The sequence below is a fragment of the Rhinatrema bivittatum genome, chromosome 4, assembly GCF_901001135.1.
Source record: "Rhinatrema bivittatum chromosome 4, aRhiBiv1.1, whole genome shotgun sequence".
Classification (NCBI taxonomy): domain Eukaryota; kingdom Metazoa; phylum Chordata; class Amphibia; order Gymnophiona; family Rhinatrematidae; genus Rhinatrema; species Rhinatrema bivittatum.
In genome coordinates, this window is record NC_042618.1 from 208,063,780 (window position 1) to 208,081,919 (window position 18,140).

The window sequence follows — 18,140 nt, forward strand, 5'->3', positions numbered from 1 at the left end:
CAGTACATCCTCTTGTAACATGTTTCTGAAAGGCTTGCTTCACCTCAAGCCTCCTCTGCGCCCTCCTGCCCCTTCTTGGGACCTCAACCTGGTTTTGGGTCTGCTCATGAAATCACCATTTGGGCCTCTTCACTCCTGTGATCTTCGCTATCTCACGAAAGTGATTTTCCTTCTGGCAATCATTTCGGCTTGCAGAGTTAATGAATTACAGGCCCTAGTTACCTATCCGCCTTACACTAAACTTCTGCAGGACCGGGCAGTACTCCGCACTCGCCCTAAATTCTTACCTAGAGTAGTTTCGGATTTTCATCTAAATAAATCCATCATACTACCTACCTCTTTTCCCAGGCCCCATTCCAATCCAGGAGAGCAGGCTCTGCATACCCTTGACTGTAAACGGGCTCTAGCGTTCTACCTAGACCGTACAGCTGCCCACAGGAAAAGCACTCAATTATTTGTCTCTTTCCATTCCACCAAATTGAGGCAACTTGTGGGTAAGCAGACCCTCTCCTCCTGGTTAGCAGATTGCATATCCTTTTGCTATCAGCAAGCAGGCATTCCACTTCAAGACCGTGTTAAGGCACACTCTGTGAGGGCCATGGCAACTTCAATAGCACACCTCCGATCGGTGCTGCTTCCTGACATTTGCAGGGCTGCCACCTGGAGTTCTCTCCATACCTTTACAGCCCACTATAGCTTGGACAAAGCCGGAAGACAAGATTCCATCTTCGGCCAGTCTGTCTTGTGCAACCTATTTACAATGTGACGTACCAACACCCTTCCACCTGCCCGGTGGGGTTCAGGATGCCCTCTACCAAATTCCACCCCAGTTGTTGTGCCTGTGGCACGTCTTTGGGTACATTTGTTGCATGTTCGGACATCCTCAGCTCGGTACTCACACATATGTGAGGACTTCCATCCTGCTTGTCCTGTGAGAAAACAAATGTTGCTTACCTGTAACAGGTGTTCTCACAGGACAGCAGGATGTTAGTCCTCACGAAACCCGTCCGCCTCCCCGCGGTGTTGGGTTCGTAACATTTTCTTATTTTATTTTTCGGCACTACCTGTAGCTTTTTAACAAGACTGAAGGGGGACCCCTGCTCGCTGCAGGGTTAGTGCCATGCTGGGCATGCCCAGTAGGGGCCAGTCAAAGTTCTGGAAACTTTGACAAAAGTGTTCCATGATTGGGCTCCATCCTGTGAGGTCACCCATATGTGAGGACATATGTGAGAACTCCTGTTACAGGTAAGCAACATTTGCTATATGCAAGACCTTGTATAAAGATACTTGGGTGCATTTTTTGAATCTTAAGAAAGCACTTGCAAAAGACATTTAAAAAAGTACCCGAATAGCTGTATATTACCTGTGGCCTGGCTTTTGAACCAGGTTTTGCATGCCTTCTGTTTTGTAAACTGCAGAATTCCTTTGGGACTTGAATTTTCATGTACAATGTGCCTGATTGTGCTGAAAATTAAAACACATTTAAACATAAAAGGATTTAGATTACTTATCAAATGGATGTGGTTAATATGCTAGAGATTTTTGCAATGCATGTACAGTTTTGCTTATAAGTTTACATAGCCCTGGTAGAATTTGTAAGGTGTGTAGCATTTTAAGAAAACAGTAATCAGACAAAAAAGTCTGTTATTTTTAATGTGCTGCAAATTAAACTATTATGCATCACAGAATAGCACACCCATTAAACAAACCATAGAATAAGTTAAATAATAAAATGGTCCTGTTCAAAAGTGTACATAAGAACATAACCTTAAGACTAATCGGAGAAAATTATTTTTCACTCAATGCACAATAAAGCTCTGGAATTTGTTGCCAGAGGATGTGGTTAGTGCAGTTAGTGTAGCTGGGTTCAAAAAAAGTTTGGATAAGTTCTTGGAGGAGAAGTCCATTAATGGCTATTAATCAAGTTTCTTAGGGAATAGCCACTGCTATTAATTGCATCAGTAGTATGGGATCTTCTTAGTGTTTGGGTAATTGCCAGGTTCTTGTGGCCTGGTTTTGGTCTCTGTGGAAACAGGATGCTGGGCTTGATGGACCCTTGGTCTAACCCAGCATGGCAATTTCTTATGTTCTTAGTTTTAATATCATGTATTAAATCAATGACAGCTTGCAGTCTTTTGTGATAGTTGTGAATGAGGCCCTTAATTTTCCCAAGTGGTAAAGCTTGCCCATTCCTCTTGGGGAAAAACGTCTCCAGATCCTGTACATTCTTTGGTCGTCTAGCATGAACTGCATGTTTGGGAATAATTCAAAGTGGATCAATGATGTTGAGGTCAGGAGACTGTGAGGGCCACTTCAGAATCTTCACTTTCTTCTGATGCAGTCACTGAAGGGCTGAATTTGACCTTATGTTTGGATCATTATGTTGGAAAGTCCAAGTGCACCCTATGTGCAGCTTCCTCGCTGATGAATGCAAATTTTCCTCCAATATTTTCTGATAAGAAGATGCATTCATCCTGCCATCAATTTTGACTAAATTCCCTGTGCTGCTGAAGCTTACCCCACCTCCATGCTTCATGGTAGGGATGGTGTGCTTTTCTTCATAGGCCTTGTTGAGTCCTCTCCAAACATATGGTTTATGGTTATGATCATTAAGTTAAATTTTGGTTTCATCACTCCAAATTATTTTGCTCCTGAAGTTCTAAGGCTTCTCTAGGTACTGTTTGGCAAATTATAAGCAGGCTGTTTTTTGGCATTGATACAGCAATGGCTTTTTTTTTTTGGCAGGTCTACCATGCAGCCCATTTTTGTTCAAGTATCTCCTTATTGTGCATGTTTAAACACCTACATCACTTTGTTTCAGAGAAGCCTATATTTCAGTAAAAGTTGCTTGTGGGTTTTTCTTTGCATCATGACAAATTTTCCTGGCAGTTGTGTCTGAAATCTTTCTTGGTCGACTTGACTGTGGCTCGGTATTAACTTAATTCATAATTTTCCACATCTTGATCAGAGTTTGAACACTACTGATTGGCATTTTCAAATCTTTGGATATCTTTTTATATCCTTTTCCTGATTTAAAGTTGAGTTACTTTGCTTGCAGATCCTTTAACGGTTGTTGTACTTTATCCATGCTTCAGTAATCACCAAAGTCAGTGAGTCTGGATGAAATGCACAAGTGTTTCTCAAGAGCTAAGAAGCTCATTGACTAATTTATACACAGACACTAATTATAATCAAACAAAGCGCAGTGTGGATACCTACTCTTCATTTCCATCACAACCTGTGTGTGTCAACTTGAGTGTAAATTATCAGTCCAAACATTCAAGAGTGTTCGAAACATTTAACACCTTGTTAAATGTAACTTTTTGCCTCTTGTCAAATGGTTTGTTATTGTTAACCCCCATGTTCCTTGTAAACCGACATGATATGATCTGTATCATGAATGCCGGTATAAAAAAGAGTTAAATAAAATAAATAAGAGGGTATAAACTTTTGAATAGGAACATTTTATTATGTCCCTTATTGCCATAGTTTAATGATTGTGCTATTCTGTGGTGCATAATAGCTTTATTATGCACTAAAAATAAGACATGTTTTGTCTGTTCACTCGTGTTTTTCTTAAAATGCTACACATCTTACAAATTCTGCCAGAGGTATGTGAACTTAGGAGCACAACTGTATATATAGAAATATTTTCTCTTAAGTAAAAGGGGAAAATAAATAGCCTGTCTAGTTGCAAGATATGTACAAAATTCTGTACATGCCTACTTTGTAGCTCATTCTCAAAGGGAAAGTACTCAGTACCTATTTGTGCGGTGACTGATTGAAGACAAAATGGAGCACTTATTTAAAAATATAAAAATCTAAAAACAATGTTCCATATGCTTGTATTGTCATATGCTTGTTGTAATTTGCTGATGGAGGCGAAAAAGGTTGCAAGGATGATATCCATATTGTTTTGGGACCATATAACACTTTCAGCCAAACTGCATTAATTGCCATTTTCATTTTGGGTGTGTTTTAAATTACTGCATGTTGTGTTCAAGACCTTGAATGGTTTGTGTCCAAGTTATTTACCAGACAAAGCAGTAAAATATTAAAAAATTGTTGTTTAAGATTGGAGAGGGATGGTCTCCTTTATGTCCTTTCAGTTAAAAAAAAGCTAAATTAACCAGTTCTAGAACTAGAGCAAGGATGGCCAACGCCAACTCTCAAGAGCCACAAATAGGCCTGGTTTTCAGGATATTCATAATGAATATACTTGAAATATATATTGCATACAATGGAGGCAGTACATGCAAATTTCTCTCATATTCATTGTGGACATCCCAAAAACCAGACCTGTTTGTAGCTCTTAAGGTCTGACATTGGCCACCCCCAGATGCTAGGCCTTCATGTATAGCACCCAGGTGTAGAATATGCTCCTAAAATGTTACAGGATTTTCTGAGAACCAGATGTTTAGTAAAGGCTGCGCTGTATAATTCTGCCTTTCCTGCATATGGATAGTTAGTAATTAGTAGATATGCACTTATTTTATTTTTAAACTCTTTAACTTAACACTCTGCTAAGATGCTGATATCTTGTTTTATGCTTATTTGGTTTGTTATATCTCTTAGGGTTAGATATGTAATTTTTTCTTGCATTTAATGTTAGTTTTGTTAATTAGATGCTGTTTGTATGTTTTATTTTTACAATATTTGTTATGTGCAGTATTTTAATGTTAAATATCTGTAAATCAGATCTTATTTTTGAATAGACGATCCATAAATTGCAGAACCAAATAAATAAAATACAGTTGTTCCTGGACTATTTACTTCCTTGACTTAACATGCCCTTAAGAATGCCTTTTTATCTGGCTAAAAGTATGTGTACTATGGAATACCACATCTCCTTTTAGCTGGATTGAGGGCAGTTTTCAACCAGGCCTATATGTCTTGGTAAATGGTTTTGAAAATTTTTCACGAAACGCTGCTTGCCCAAATGGGACCAGACTTAAAGATCTAAATATGTATACTCTAGAGGAAAGGCAGAATAGGGGAGAGATGATACAGACATTTAAATACCTCCAAAGACTCTTTCAGCAGAAAAGAGGCTCTAGAATGTGAAGGTTCATGGGATGAGGGTGAAAACAGGTAGAATCGAGTAATATAAGGAAATATTTCTTTACAAAGAGGGTTGTGGACACATGGAACAGCCTCCCCGTGGAGGTGGTGGAGACAAGGACAGTATCTGAATTCAAAAAAGCATGAAGAATGGGACCAGCACAGGGTATCTCTGAGAGAGTGGAAGGGAATGTAGAGCTGAATAGTTGGTGTGAATAGGCAGGCTAAAAAGGCCATATGGTCTTCGGCTGTCGTGTCTTTGTTTCTAAATACCACAAGAGTATTTCGGTATTTTGTGTGTGTGTGTGTGTGTGGGGGGGAATTGATGCAATAATTTAAAATGTTTACTTTAAACGTTATGATTCCATGCTCTGAGCACTGTATGAATTAAAACAATGTTGTGTGTGATGGGGTGAGGGGGTGCTAAAGAATTATAAAATTAAAAAGTGAATGCACTGTTGACCTATTGAGTATATATGGTTATTCCTTTTTTCTTTTCTACTTCAAAATATTGCTCTTTAATGCTTAAGACTTTTTGTGAATACTGTAGTAGCTAATGTGTAATCATATTTGCCAGGGGTGGCCAACTCTGGTCCTCGAGAATCACAAATGGGCCATGTTTTCAGGATATCCACAATGAATATGTATGAGATTTGCATACATAGAGGCAGAGCATGCTAATCTAAATCCACATATTCATTGTGGATATCTTGAAAACCCAACCTGTTTGTGGTTCTCAAGGAGGAGATTGGCCACCTCTGATGTATGGAGATTAATCTTCTGCTACTAATGATGAACAATCTCTCTATGTGGGAGCAGATGCATGCAAGAATATTTTCAAATTTTAGGTGTGAGTTACCTGAAATATTTTTGGCAATATTGGACATAGCAGTTGTAGATGTATATTTATTGGCACTAGATATTTTTACTAAGATTAATATATAAAATGGCTTGGCCCAACCTGGAAAAATAATATTGCCAGCTAAGTGTGAGGCACAATGCTATAATGTAATGGTGATAGGAATAATCTTTCTGTGTCTGTTTAGATGCTAATTTATGGCAGGGAAACTTTCACACAATGCTTGATGACATCATAGGGCAGCTTTGGTGTACTCACTTTGAAACAATAAAACCTATAGCACACAGAGTTTAAACGGGTAAAAAAGTTTGCTTGATTTTGTATTTTTTCCTGCTATTAATCCCTCTATTTCTCTTCCCTCCTCTCCTTTTCTTTTTGGTTGCTTGGCAGAGACCTTAGAATTAAGGGACCTCAGACCATTAAACATGGCAGCTGTGTATTTCTCTCTTGCCTCCCCATTAGCTCTCTGGTTATTGATGACTTTCTGGCATAGGGAGATGAGCTAGAGCTATTTTCAGAATATTTGCATTTCTTGCCAAACTGAGGGATTGAAACTGGGTTTTCATGCTCTGCCATAAGATACTAGTATTAATTTTGTGAATATAATGACATTTTTCTGATCTGTGCTGGTATAATAGTGCACACCAGTATACATCCATGACATGTACTGAGTGGCCTTGCTGTTAACAAAGTACTTAATGTATTATTTTTAAAATTTTGTTTGGTACTCAAGTTTTCTGTATAGTACAACTACAACACTACACTATAATATTTCCCTAGGTTGTCAGAGAGAGGAAACTGTACAGTGTGAAACCCTGGGGGTTACACAGCACTGTACAAGATAATCATACACATGGCAATATGGAACCTAAAATTATGTATCTCATAGAATAGTTGAGGCATTTAAGAATTCTGAGCCTGTGATCAGAGACCCCAGATTTCTGTGGCAGCTCAAGGGTAGATTTTGTGACAAGTCATACAATTCTGCTGCAAAGTTTCTGAAAATGTGGCAATTCTGTAACACACTATGAATTTGCACATGTTTACATAATATAGATTTATATTTTACTTAAACAGAATAGTCATTTTTGGATATTTCTTGTATTTCGAGATATATATATATATATATATATATATATATATATACACACACACTTATTTATTTATTTTTTTAAGTACAAAATTGATTTTCATGAGCAGGGGTAGGCAACTATGGTCCTGAAGTACCACAAATAAGATTGGTTTTCAGCATATCCACAATGATTATGCTTGATGTATATTTGAATGCAAATCTCATGCATATTCATTGTGGGTATCCTGAAAATCAGACCTGTTTGTGGTACTGCAGGATTGGAATTGCCTATGATTGGGATGTAGAATAGAATAGGGTGATGGGACAGGAAATGGAGAAAATATTTTTTTGGAAGGTGATGTAGAAGGGACCTCGAGGAGGAGGCATGGAGGAGGTGGGGGAATGTAGGGAGAAGCAGAGGAGGAAAAGGGTAGGATTGAGAAGAGAGAATGGGGGTCTAGAATCAGAAGGAATGTGTAGTCATGTTCTCACACTTGTTCTTCTAATGCCAGTTCCACACCCACTTCAATCCCCTTATTCATTCCCCTGCACACCATTTAATTCCTTTACTTGCTTCATGCCCCAGTTTCCCCCTTTCTTTTTCTCCTCACACCCTCTCCAATCCCCTCACTCATTCACATACTCCATATCCCCTCTGATCTCTTTACTCAGACACCCCCCCCCTCAAATCCTTTCTCACAGCTCACCTCCCTCCATTCCTCTCATTCACATCTACATCTCTGATTCCCCTCATATAAAAACATCTTCTCAACACTGGAGCTTTCTCTCATATCCCTCCAATTCTCATTGTTGATCCCTTCCCCTCTTTTCTCAATTTTTGGCCAATCCATCATCCCGTACATCTCTCCCCCTCTCCACTGTTTGCTAGTGCTGATCCGAGCATAACTGAAAAATAGCTTCAGCAGTACCTCAAATCCTATCCACTTCATTAAACTGGGCAGTGTAAAGCACCGCAGCATGACACAGGTGAATGGGACGTGGCCTGAGGTAGTGCTGCTGTTTTTCCGATTGGCTGCTGCAGCCAGTGGAGAGTGGGAGAGATGTGCAGACTGATGCCAATACTTGTTACGGTTAAGCAGTGTTTGGGTGGATTCTCGGGTACTGTGGCAGATGACCACGCCCAGGAGGCGCCACAGTACTGGGCTAAACGCAGGACACACAAACACAGAGTTGGCTCTTTATTATACAACTTGAAGTATACTACCAGAGGTGGCAGTTGTGAGGTAGTCTGAACGTAGCGGTCTCAGGATCCTTCTCACCCCGTTGGTATCGGAGACGTCCGGTGTAGGTTTCCCAGTATGGCAGTACTGTGGATGAGATATACTGAGAATTAGATTACTCACTAGATGGTTGCTATAGGTATACGATTCTACCAGGTTGAAGAAGATGGTACAGGCGCCGAGGCAGGGAGAGCAGGCCCTCGAGGAGCGAGTACCTGATCCCTGTAAGGCACCTGAAATAAAGCAGAGGGCCCCCGAGGAGCGGGTGCCCAGGTAGCAATTACCCCGAAGGGCAGAGAGAGAGAGAGCTTCCTACAAGGAAGCAGCAGAGCTGCAAAAACAAAGTCCTTGCTAACTCACCTAAGGTTGGTGAGCTAGGTGTATAAATACCTCCCAGGGGGTGGAGACCTCCTGGGGATGATCAAAGTCTCCCGCGCTGCCCTCTTTAAAAGAGGACCTGGTCTTGCCGCGCGCGCCTAGATCACGTCGGTGGGCGGGGCTTTGGAGGCGGCGTTCCAGCCGTGGAAGGAGGCCCCCTGACGTGGACATCGACCTCAGTACCCAAGGGCGCACCCCCGAGCCCAGCATCAGGGGCACGGAGAGCAGCGGACCAACTCCGGAAGCAGTAAGCTCAGTCGGCCATGGTCCCCATGGCCGGCCGACGCAACAATACTGCTATTGCTCAATTCTGGACTATTTTCCTGCAGCAGTTCCACAGCAAAAACCTTATTGTGTGGTTAGGGCCAGATTCTGTGGCACTTTCCACGGCTGCAGAATCAAGGAGACTGGGTGCCTGTGATAAGCCATTGCATACAACCAGACAGGTCAATACAGTAATGTGCGGCCGCGGTTACCCTGCTCCTAACCCGCTTTCTACCCACTTTTCGGCCGCGCTAGTCAACCCGCGAAACACTATCCCCTTTAACCTACTCTTACTGCGCCCTTAAATCACCGGGTAACCCCTTCCGCCCGCGGCATGTATATTAGATGTAAACGACAAATTAGCTATTCCCTCCCATACAGTAACGCGCGCCCCAACTATCGCTTTTTTACCCTGCCGTTTTGCCGCACGTTTAACCTGCTAACTTACCGCCTACCCTTACCCCTGCGTTAGAGGCAGGGATAAGGGTAGGCGGCAAACTTTCCCCCAGCCCCCGCTCACCTGTCCTGGCCGCGTCCATGGGTGCTGGTCTCCAGGGCAGCCCCAGTCCTCTCCCCTCCTCCCGAAGCAACGAAAGTGGAAAAAATCGAAAAAGGGGGGAAGCGAAAAAAAAAAGTTGCAAGAGAGAGAGGAGGGGCAATTCTACGCCTTTCGCGCCTTGCTTCGGGAGGAGGGGAGACAGGACTGGCAGTGTAACGCAACGAAGCGACTTACTTTTTTTGCAGCCCCCCTCCGGAGACGGACATCAGCGAAGACGGATCGTGGCTCCCCTGCCTCCCGGAGGCGAAGATGGATGCCTGCACGGGCGAAAGCGGCCCCTATACGTGCGATTGGGCAGCTCAAGATGTGACGTCACATGCCGTGACGCCAAACGTCGTGACGTCACGCCTTGAGCGGCCCAATCGCAAGCACAGGGGCCGCTTTCGCCCGTGCAGGCATCCATCTTCGCTTCCGGGAGGCAGGGGAGCCACGATCCGTCTTCGCTGATGTCCGTCTCCGGAGGGGGGCTGCAAAAAAAGTAAGTCGCTTCGTTGCGTTACACTGCCAGTCCTGTCTCCCCTCCTCCCGAAGCAAGGCGCGAAAAGCAGCCTTGCTTCGGGAGGAGGGGAGACAGGACTGGCAATCCCGAGCGTGTAGGATTGCCCGTCCTCTCTCCCTTGCAACTTTTTTTTTTTCGCTTTTTCGCTTTTTTCCGCTTTCGTTGCTTGCTTCCGGAGGAGGGGAGAGAGGACTGGCAATCCCGAGCGTAGAGAACCGTCCACTTCCTGGTACCTGTCATTTCAAATGTCATTTGAAATGACAGATGCCAGTGTGTCCGTGAAGCGTTAGGCCAGCGCACCCAGGATACTGTATAGCGCTCTATACAGTAAAATGGGTTGCGCGGGCCTAACGCTTCACGGACGCTTCTTAGACGCAGCTTGCATTTGCAAGCTATTTACATACAGTATCGAGCGGTAGATGAGCCGGACTGTGCGTGCGGCAACCACGGGTGCACCCGGCACTATCGCAGCTCTCCCTACCGCTCCTTACTGTATCAGCCTGACAGTGAGAATCCTTGGGTCTTTTCTTTTTTTTTTTTTTACTTTAGAATTTTTATTGAATTTCTCACAAGTATACAAGCAGAGTGTTAACATGTAATCTGTACAGTAAATGTCCTTGCATCGCTAGACATTTTATCCATTAGAGCTCAGCTATTCTTTAAGGTGAAACTCAATCGATCAAAAGAACTTAATCCTGAATGGTAACATTTAATGCAGTAGAAATGGAACTTTGTGTTTCTGCCCCCTCCTTTCCACAGCTATTTAGTTACTCTGTCATGTCCCTTCTCAAAGTATTTCTCCTAGATGTCTGTCTTCTGACTTATGTGCCTTAAACCATTCTCCCAGTGCTTTTCGCACAGACCATTGATCATCTTATTTTTTAGCTTACAAGTCAGTTTCTCCATTGTATGTATGTCTCCCAGATAATTTAAGTCTTCTATTTATTTTATTTATTTAAAACTTTTATATACCATTGTTCCATATTCTATCACAACGGTTTGCATCTCGTGCTACAGGCAGATGACATGTTTTCTCTCGTATGATAGCCTCCAGAACAGACATACCTAACACAAAAGTATTCTGGTTTCCATAGAATCATAAAGGCGAATTATAAAAGCCAGGCGTGCGCCAAAATCAGAAGATGGGCGCGCATATAGCACATGCACATTTCCACCTGATTTTATAAGCTGCCCCAGTGCGCACAAGTCCTGATGTGTGAATATCTCACATTGGAGAAAAAAAGGGCATGATCTGGGCAGGGCATGGGTGTTCTATGGTGGGTCCAAGAGATGTGTGCGCAAATATCTAAGTGTCTGGGTACGTGCCCAGGTATATTTGAGTATAAAGTTACTTCTGCTATGGAGGAGGTGTAAGTATCACTAAAAATATTTCCAGGCATCTATGAAGTGTTTGAGAGCTCTGGGATTATTAGAGGGAGTGCAGGCTAAGAACCAGGGGGTTTGGAGGACCAAGCTGTAGACTAGGCAAACTGGTGGACTAAGTGGTGAAACTGGTCATGGCAGGGACGTGTGCCTGTTTTAAAATTCTCTCTTGCACGGCACAAGGCAGACATTATGTGGCTGTGCATGCACACTTGTAAAATTAGGGGCACACATACACTTATATGTGCGTGCAGGATATAAAATTGACATGTATCTGGCCGTATGCCCGTATACACATGTATGTGTGCGCCTGTGTGCCCGTATGAAAGTTGGTCTTAGTCTGCATAGTGTCTGTGTGTGTGTGTGTGTGTTTTTTTTTATCACCACCTGAACCTTTTTCCAGAATATAGACTGTTTTGAGCATCCTCACCAAATGTGCAACATAGAGCCCATCTCCCTTTACTACCCGTCAACACCTTTCTCCCAGGACAAGCAGGGAACTTTTTGTGAAGAAAACTTCAAATTTTTCTGTGAAGAAAAGTTGTGAGAAAATTCTCACAGAGCTCCTAACCGCGAGGTAAACTGCAGCACGGGAAAAAAGAGACTGAAGGGAGACCCCTGTGGTTACAGGGATTATGGCATTCTGGGCATGCTCAGTGTGCCAGTCAAAAGTTCTAGAAACTTTGACTGAAAAGTTTACCGTGATAGGGCTCCGTCCAGTGACATCACCCACATGTGAGAACTACATCCTACGGTCCTGGGAGAACACCTGTTACAGGTAAGCAACTCTGCTTTCTGAGGCTTCAGGATACATCCTATGAAGCTTTGGAGCATGCAATGCCATCTATAAATCACCTTGTAACCATTCCTCAATAGTCTTGTACAGATTGAGATCTTGCTCATGTTTATCTGAATGCCCTCCCTCTGTTCTTCCCCATAGCTTGTCCTAATTCTCTCTTTCTTGCCCCCGTGAATCAAATACAGTTCTGACATTACCCCTTTTGCTTTACTTCTTGTTGAGTATGAGAGTCACTGGGGAAAAGAAATCCTTCCTGATCTCTCTATTAGGAAAGTGCTTCACTTGAGCATATGCATACCCATGATTCGCCCCCAAGTTGTAGATATTGTGTAGAGCCTCAAACTTAATGAGCCCTTTACCTGTTTTTAGCTGGCTCCCATCTTACTAAATCTTTCCTCTCCCATATCTTGAAACTAGGTCTGTGTAATCCTGGTGTAAACAAAGGGAAATACTTGGTCATCAGGGATAATCCTGTCAATTCTCTTTTTATTTCTATGGTTTTGCCCATTTACTTCCAGATTTGGAGTGCTACTTTAATAAATGGATGTGAATTATCACCAAACTTCTAAATCGTACAAGTATTCAAGGGATGTAACCTATAGAAATCTTGTTCATTTCTAATTGCTCAGTTTCCACCCATTTTTCTTTCTTCTGGTACAATCCACTATTTTCTTAACTTGGCTTGCGTTATAGTACCACATCACATCTGGCCCCTCCCCAGTCCACCATTTACCCCTAGCACAGAGTAGACTGTTTTTTGTTTGTTTTTTTTAGATACTTGGCAGGCTTCTTTTCCAAATATTTTTCTCTGTCAGAATTTTTTTTCGCAATCACCTGTAAGGGGTCCTGGAGTAGTTGTTCTGACTGAAGGAGCCTTCAGGAGCAGGTGGCTGCCAGGACTTGGTGGAACAGGAGGCAGGAATCTGGAAGCAGAGTAGGATCCAGAAATGGAGCCAAGGACCAGGTTCTCAACCCTTTAGAAGAAATCATTAGTATTCAAGACGAAGGTATAATCCATACCAATATTACAGACAGCGTACACTGTCTATGCAACAGCAACAAATTAGATATCATACTAAAGTAAAAGCAGAGACAAAGCAGCCTCAAAGGCTTGCTCCAGGTTTTTGACTTGCAACCAAATACCATCACAAGGATCAGAATGTTCAAGTGGAAGGAAGACTTCAGTTTTTTTCCAGTTCTTTTTTTTTCAGTCCAACTGGAACCTCATTACCTCAGAGAAATGGGTGCTCAAGATCATAGCCAAGGGATACTGCTTAAAATTCCAGACTCATCCACAGCAGAATCCTCTTGTGTTTTCAACACCAATTGTTACATCTGTTGACTTTACTCAAGCAAGAGCTGAGTAAAGTTCTTCCCTGTTTAGAAGCAGTGGAACAAATTCCCCATTGACAAAGAGGAAAAGATTTCTGTTTGAGATATTTCCTAATCCCAAAGAAAACAGGAGATCTTTATCAATTATTGAACCTAAGAAATTTGAACTTATTTCTCAAAAGGGAGAAATTCAATATGAATTCCTTAGACACAATACTTCCAGTGTTAGAGACTGATTAACAACATGGGACCTCAAGGATGCTTATGATTATATACTGATAAATGAAACCCACAGAAAATACCTGAGATTCACTGTAGAGGTTCAACATTTCCAGTACAAAGATAGGGTCCTTCATTTTCAGTTGAAACAGATTTTCACCCATAAATGACCATATTTTTCCAAAAGTGACAGTTGGTTTAAACTGATTTTCACCTTCATTTTAGGCTGATTAAAGATCAGCTCCAGAATTGCAGATGTCTTGAGGTCTCCAGCAACTGCTGGAAGCCACTTTGGCCAAAGCACCTGCAGCGTTTCAAGTCCTTCCCACCAGCAAAAGCGCTTGCCCTCCAGTTCCACTGAAGTGACATTTAGAGTCCCAGCTTCCCCTTCCCGCAAGCAGCCAAAGTGCTCGCTACCTGGTACCACCAATGCAACATTTGAAGAGGGCCAGAAGCACTTCACTGCATGCTTCCTGACCCTGTGCCAAAGCAGAAGTGCAGTGCTGCTGAGTATGGGATCCTTAATAAGCTTGCTACTGAAGAGAGAAAAGTCTGGTGTGTGGGTAGAGAAAGAGGCATGCTTGGCAGGGGATTGGAGTAGAGAGAGGTTGAATGGTAGAATCTACTTAATATTTTTTATTGTTCTTGCTTCTGTCCATCAAAATAATCTTCAATATTTACCCAGAAAAGAGTCACATTCTTCTACTAATTTTCTCCTGTTTTTTTTATTTAGTCAAATTTCATGGAAAAATTAAAAAAAATGAAGGTCCCTAATTATATAGATACAAAGCAAGCTTGAAAACTACTTTATTTTCATTATGCAAAAATACATTTACTATAGTATGTATAAATAATTCAAAACGATTCATATGTGCTTCATAATTGCAGAAGAATGTCAGAACCATGGCCACATAATTTTCTAATTCTTGCCACAGAATTTACTCCTGAGCTGCCGGAGGAAACTAGGGGCGCTGTTTATATATCCACCTTCTCCACTACATTTCCTGCATCTGATGAAATGGACTTGTCCTCAAAAGTTTATGCTTCAATAAATCTATTAGTTTATAAAAAAAAACCCCACCATCTTCTGCGTTGCTAAAATATTTTTGCTCTACAGACTTAAATGGCTTCCCCCCCTGTAAGTCTTAAATAAGCATTTTTTTTTTTAAAGCTTCAGTGTATTTGAAAGTAATTTCATACAGAAATGTTTTTTTTCATCACTTTTCTGCCATGCTGTAAAGACAGGGTTACAAGCTTTAAGGAGGGTTGGATTTTGCAGTGTCTGGGTATAGAATGGCAACAGCTTTTTGCTGTCAAACTCTGTACATTTAATAGTTGTTTTACAATCTCCAGAGAACCAATTCATGGAAGAGCAACACATAAAATGAAATTCATACTCTTTTTAAGCAAGTTCTTACGTTTTCCTAGGATTCTTTGTGTAGCTTGCACAGATCACATATGTGCTAAATGTGAAACCTGGATCATTTCTTGTTTCTGCTAGGTCACAAATAAACATTGAGAAGAATGCAATGTGAGGAAAGGCAACTTGATTCTCCTCTTTCTTGAACCTTGTGAGATCCATTTCTCTTGCAAGCCATGTGGGAGTTTTTTCACAATGGGATTCACTTCACAGGAAGTATCTAAGTAACAGACTTGACAAATGTAGATCAGCTTGATCTGACTAGTTCTGGCAGCAAATCCCCAAGTTCTCATTACAGGTGTTTTTTATTTTGAAAGTTAAGAAAAGATCACAATTCTTTTGAAGAGTATATTCTCAATTTTTTCTGGACTGCTGTTACACTTGTTTAGCCTCTGCCATACTTAAGGACCTTTGTTTTTATATTTATATTTTATTTTATCAGTGTTTATTATACCAAGAAAAAACAAAATCAGTGTAAAAAAACATTTTTCTGGGTAAATATCTGAGTTTAATATTGGACATTATGTCTGCTATAAAGGACTTGTTCAAGTACTGGAAACTTTAAGGCTATTGTGCAAGTATTGGGACCTTTGAGGTTATTACAACATAAAATGAGTATCACAATTATTTTGTTTGATTTTAACTGTTTGCAAACTATATTAATGGTATGCAGTATACATGTCAAATTTAAATGTTATCTAATTAAGAGATGTTTCAAAATTGTCTTGGATATAGGATAGTGTACTTTTGTGGTTCAACCTATGGAATTGAATCTGTGTGTAGATATAGATATATATAGATCCTTTAAAATTGTCAGGGCTAGATGAAAATTTTCCTCTTCCACCAGCATATTCACTCTCCCAGTCTCACCTCTTTCCAGTATTTTTCCTTACCCCTCCTTTACTCTTCTCTCAGCATCTCCTTTTTTTTTTTTCCCCCTCTCTTCTCCTTTCCTCCCAGTAGGACACAGTTCCTGTGCTTTCTTCCTCAGCAATCTCTCCACTGGCAACTCTGGCTTTCCTCCCCAATGGCAACCTACATGTGCATTCTGGACCTGTACGATTTTGCTGCATGAATAGTCCAGGCACAGGTCCTGTGTATGCCCCACTCTTGGTCTTCTGGAGGAGGAGATGCCCGAATGCAGCATGGACCTGCAGATATGTTTTAAATTAGGATGCAAAAATCCAGAAATGTATTGGTAAAATGAATTAAATTAATGAAGGACTCTAACCATACTATTTTTAGACCTGCTGTGGGATTATTTATATTTACTAATTGTAGCGAAGCGCTGGCTGAAGAAGGTCCTCTATTTACGCTGCCCACAGAACCACCTTTGGCAGGTAGTCCAACCCTGCAGGTCTCAGCTTCAGCTCCACCCCCTCCCCGTGTGGCCTCAGGTGCACAGACAGGGCTCGAACAAGTGATCCTTGATTCCCCTGTAGCAGGTCCAGACCAGCTCCCAGCAAATCAAGCACAAAAGAAGCTTGTGTCCAAAAGAGCCTTTTTCTTTCTAGTTCCAGATCAAAAACCACACAAAGTCCCCAGTGCCCTCAATTCCTTGGGGAAAAACTAATGTGCTGTGCGTTCCAGCCAGCAAAAACTGCCCTGCTTGGCAGTAGCACAACTCTCCCCAACTCCCCTCTGTTGTGCTGCAGGCCACGGTCCTTCCAGTCCTTCCAAAACACCAAATCAGGCAAAAATCCCCCCGAGTAATCCTTACTCTATCTCCATGTCTATATCACTGTTTCCCCTGCAGGGACCTCCATTTCCATGGCCGCCTCCTCCCCCTCTGAGGAGCTGCATTCTTTTTTTAACCCAAAAGTATCCTCAGTGCCTCTCCCCTCAGCAATCATGGGTTCAGCTGTGTGCCTTACCCGGGTGTCCTGCTCAGCTGTACCCTCAACTCTCTCTCTTTCCCATTGGTTTAGCTGAGGCTCAAAGAATCTGGGAAATGTAGTCTTTCCCCAGCTTACCGGCAACTTCTGTTGTCTAGCTCTGCTCCGGGCTCTCCCTGGGGTGATGCAGTCCGGGCTTTTCTCCCCCAAGCCAGCCTGCACCTCATCACATAATCTACATAAGAACATAAGAGCCACTTAACATGCTCAGAAGATGCATAATTGCAGTAGATTTTTACAAACATGGCTGCATAATTTTCTAACTTTTGCCATAAAATCTACCCATAAGCTGTCACAGGAAACTAGGGGCATTGTATATGTCCATCTCCTCAACTACAATTCATACATCTTGGTGAAGTGGATTTGGAGGAGCTGAGGCAGACAGAGAGGTATATAGATGAGACCTTCAGGGACATAGTAGCCAAGTCCCAACTTCAGACTGGCAGCCCTGGTGCTGCCTTGGAGGAAGAAGGTCTCATGATTGAAGAACATCAACCTGGTGCAGCAGGAAAGGATCCTGTAGCAAGGACCTGCTCTCCAGGTGATGCATTGTCCTTTCGCACTGAGGATATCTCCCCAAGGCCTACTGCCCAAGGAGGGAAGGGTTAGGTCAGCAGTCATAGTTGGTGATTCAATTATTAGGAATGTAGATAGCTGGGTGGCTGGTGGGCGTGAGGATCGCCTGGTAAATGCCTACCTGGTGCGAATGTGGCGGACCTCACGTGTCACCTAGATAGGATTTTAGACAGTGCTGGGGAGGAGCCGGCTGTCGTGGTACATGTGGGCACCAACGACATAGGAAAATGTGGGAGGGAGGATCTGGAAGTAAAATTTAGGCTCTTAGGTAGAAAGCTTAAATCCAGAACCTCCAGGGTAGCATTCTCTGAAATGCTCCCTGTTCCACGCGCAGGTCACCAGAGGCAGGCAGAGCTCCGGAGTCTCAATGTGTGGATGAGACTATGGTGCAAGGAAGAGGGATTCAGTTTTGTTAGGAACTGGGGAACCTTTTGGGGAAGGGGGAGTCTCTTCTGAAGGGATGGGCTCCACCTTAACCAGGGTGGAACCAGACTGCTGGCGCTAACCTTTAAAAAGGAGATAGAGCAGCTTTTAAACTAGAACAAAGGGGAAAGCCGACAGTCGCTCAGCAGCGCATAGTTCG

At 42.4% G+C, this 18,140-nt stretch overlaps 1 protein-coding gene across 5 annotated transcripts in view; it reads left to right on the forward strand.

Moving 5' to 3' along the window:
- The window catches only part of RBM6 (RNA binding motif protein 6), a 483,691-nt gene that overhangs the window by 185,620 nt on the left and 279,931 nt on the right, over positions 1-18,140 (forward strand). The window lies entirely within an intron of this gene.